This window comes from Pteropus alecto, unplaced genomic scaffold (assembly GCF_000325575.1).
Source record: "Pteropus alecto unplaced genomic scaffold, ASM32557v1 scaffold3, whole genome shotgun sequence".
NCBI lineage: Eukaryota > Metazoa > Chordata > Mammalia > Chiroptera > Pteropodidae > Pteropus > Pteropus alecto.
In genome coordinates this window covers 62,503,721-62,507,783 of record NW_006442484.1, presented here as the reverse complement: position 1 = coordinate 62,507,783, position 4,063 = coordinate 62,503,721, and the positions used below count along the sequence as shown (strand labels likewise).

Here is a 4,063-nt window from a genome sequence, read left to right as displayed (position 1 = left end):
AAAGAGAGAGAAGGAGGAGAGGAGGGAAGGAGGGAAGCAAGGAAGGAAGGAAGGAAGGAAGGAAGGAAGGAAGGAAGGAAAGGGAGAAAAATAAAGTGAGAGGGAGGGAGAAAGAAAAGAAAAAGAAGAAGGAAAAAAGAAAGAAAGAAAGAAAGAGAGAGAGAAAGAAAGAAAAGGAAGGAAGGAAGGAAGGCAGGAAGGAAGGAAGGAAGGCAGGAAGGAAGGAAGGAAGGAAGAAGGAAGGAAGAAAGAAAGAAGGAAAGAAAGAAGGAAAGAAAAAAAGGAAGGAAGGCAGTAAGGAAGGCAGGAGGAAGGCAAGAAGGAAGGAAGGAGAAAAAAATAGAAATAATGAATGACCAAACTCAATTTTCAGGTGGAGTCTGGTACATTGTAATGTTCCGCTGACTTTTAAAAAGCATTTATATTTCATCTGATGTGACTTAAGAGGCTAAAATATTATTCTGATATTATTTTTATAAGTGTGGCAGCAGAAAAAAATAAAAAGTTTTTTAACTTTGGCAAAATCTATGTAAACCACTAATAAAATCGTACATTGCCATGGTCAGTGGAAACACAGCCTGTTGATGAGCATTTGATTTTCAGGCATCCGTAAAGTTGGGATAATGATTTTTTCCCCCCTTCATTCTTAGGACTAAAGAACTTGGCTTTTATTGGTAGAGCTATCAGGGACTGAAAAACATTGACAAAGATTCTTTGACCAAACTTTAGACAGGCTCCTGAACATTTTCCTAGGCCTCTATGTGTACTTCCTTGTAAAATCCAGTTTTAGCAAGAGCCCTGCTAAGTCGGTTTAACTAAAACCCCCTACTATACCCTTGATATCTGATCACCCTCGATATCTAATCGGGTTCCTCATCCTCCACTCTCCCCCAGGAGATGTCTGATTACCCTGGCCTGTCTTCAGCAAAGAATCTTGTTAGGTCAGTTTAGCCAGAATCCCCCTTACTTCTGATGTTTGCTCTTAGTAATTTTCCATCCACTGAACCTCACCCTGCTCTTTGGCTATAAATTCCCACCTGTCCAACCTGTATTTGTAGATGGGCCCAAACTCTCTCCCCATTTTAAATTTCCATTGCTGTGTCTCCTATATCTATTGTGATGGTCCTGGATAAGCTCTGCCTTACTGTCTTTAACAAGTATTGTTGAATATATATATTTTTCTTTAACAACATAGGGAGTTTCTTCAGTCTCATAGGCAAAAATTTAAGACTGGCTGTCCATGGGCAAAATCTGGTTTACAGAAATGTTTTGTTTGAATTTTGTTGCAATTTGGAAGTGAGATTATTTGCCAATACTTAAACATTAAGAGCTATCATGTAAAAATCCAGATTTTCCATTTTCTTGGAAAAAAATATGAAGAAACGACAATATGAGGAAGACAAAAAGCAGCTAATGGAAGTTAGTGGCTGCTCCCTTTGGACTGGGCAGGCTTTCCCTTGCTCCACCCTAGTTCCACTGTAGCTGGCTTCTCTGGCTGTTTTCCACCTGGTTGTGTAGGCATTTTCATTTCCAATTCCTTCATTATGGTTTACTAAGTAGTTAGTACTTCACGGTGTTGCCACATGTCTCTAAGGATATTTCCACAGTCACTCTTCTTAACTGTGTGAATTTATAAGGATCTGGGAACTCATAACAAAAGGGAGAATTGTTATGTATAACTTTAAAAGAATATGGACTGATGTTATTCTGATTCTTGTTGTACCAATTTATACGGGTTTCATGAAGCTCTGACATTTGTGCTTAATTGTGTGCATGGTTATGACTAAATCTGTGGATGGAGTGTTTTTTTCTATTGATGATGTGATTTAGATATATCTCAAGAAGGTAACTCACTCAAATATAATTAAATCATTGAAAAATAAAAATGCTGAAATTTTGGAAAATTAGCTTTCGGTCAAAGAATACATGCTATGAGAGGATAGGTCTATGTTTTTTAAGTAGAAGAAGAAGTAGATAAAACTTGCTTAAGTACCTGAAAACATAATTTAATATTTTAATTTGTCTTTGGCTGAATTAAAAAGCAAATAAACAAAACTGAATAAAATGTCTACTCGAGGCCAAATAGTTCTGCCTATATATAAAGTACAACTTTACTCTTAAAGCAGTCTATGGTCTCTTTACTTCTATCAGTAAGAAAATTATAATAGGAACTTTCGTTATGTGGAAACTGTTAGGTATACCTTACTTGAAGACTCTTAGCTATTTGCTTGGTCTGGTTTTAAGATCGTATTCTTTAAAGTTTAATTAATACAATGACTGAAAAATGTTTGCCTTTAGAGTATAAGATTAAAATAATTTGTTCACCTTGAACCCTATGCAGAAAAGGTAAATACAAACTAAATGAATTATATTAAAAGGATTAAGTTAGAAATTGAACACTTAAAGAAGTTTGAGGTAAACTTTTGACTTATTTGGGGGTTCATAAGAAAGTTAGGCAATCATTCCATTTTATTTTTATTAAGCAGGAAAATAATACTGTATATGTCTGAATATAAGGTGATCTCAAGATATGGGTGTATATCTATTTTCCCAGTGAGAACTTTTGAATATATAAAACTTTATAAAATCTTATATGTAGGTAATATTGTCAAATAGCTCCTTAAAATTTTAATATTTTAATTTACCTCCACATATGTATTTTAAAATAACATATTAAATAAAATATTAATTTAGAAATATTTATTTTCCTCACCCATACAGTATATGAATTAATTATTCAAATTCCACACGTGTGATCTGGCATTAGTGTCTTTGTCATCACTAAATTCCCTGTTTTGTATCATCTCACCCAGTTTTCCAGCAACATCTCTTCTGTCTAAATTTTTTTGAGACTCAGTACTTTTTTTTATTCAAATGTGACTCTTTCTGTGAACTATATGCCAAACTACAAGCACCATAATAATGGTACACAATAGGAGGACAATTATTTTTAAAATTTGTTCCATAGGCAAATATTTTTGATCTCCAGCGTATAACTACCCAAAGTAGTGCTCTTTAAAGTTATCTTAATAGGCTTTTGCACAGTTATATCTAACATTTTCAATTTTAAGAAATAATTACTAAGTCTGTTTGGAATGTTTGCTTTAAAAAATGGGTCTTGTTAGGTTACATCTATAAGCATTTGAGACTAGTAATGATGGAGGTTGTTTTAGCCTAATGTATTTTCTCCAAACAAACCTTTGTTTTACATAATAAAGTAATATAGAGATTTAGATAAGGATTTGACTATGAGATGATTCCCTCTTTCTTGAGAAATCTTGGAGGAAGAAAAAATCTGTCTCATATTTGAACATATACAATACTTTCTTTTTCTTCTCCCTTTCAAAGTTATTCCTTAAATTTTACTAAAGTATAATAGAATGTAATAAAGTAAGTAACCTGGAGAGGGGAAGCTTCTTATTTAATGGCAAGTCAATGTGATATTATTAATTTTGTGAGTCTTTTTAAAATCCTAGTGCATATTATAATCATTAAAATATTCATTTCTTTAAGAAATATTCTTATAACAAAGATAACAAATGAATAGATAAAAGGAGATACTATATGGTAGACATTTTCTGTGAATGTTTCCATAGCTGTATAATATTTAGCTGTATAGCTGTATAGTATTTAGTAGGAAGTAGCAGTTAATTTGGCAGGAGACGTTGTCCTTATCATTTCCTGATAACCATGAACTACACCATTAACTACAAACTGCAGAAGATGAAAACAGCTGATGTTTTTATAACAGAGGGTGAGGGAGATGATAGAGCTTGGAAAGACGAGAGAATTTAGAATTTAAAATGGTTAGTGGTTTCTGTCTTGGCTATTCAATAAAATGCCTACTTTTAAGAATTTAAGAAAATTAAAGTGGTGAATATTATTTCATATCACCTATGAAAAAATCTATTATTCTAACATTTTTTAGAAAAAGATAACTTACTTTTACTTTGGGGCTTCAAGCTTTGTATGAAAAAATGTCTATGCCATTAATTTACCAAAACTGTGATAATATAATACTACATATATTAGCAATAAATTATACCAATGAAAAATGTTAATT

The 4,063-nt window shown here is 32.7% G+C and overlaps 1 protein-coding gene across 4 annotated transcripts in view; it reads left to right on the top strand.

Annotated features, from left to right (window-relative positions):
- Positions 1-4,063, top strand: part of SATB2 (SATB homeobox 2) — a 180,544-nt gene that overhangs the window by 103,007 nt on the left and 73,474 nt on the right. The window lies entirely within an intron of this gene.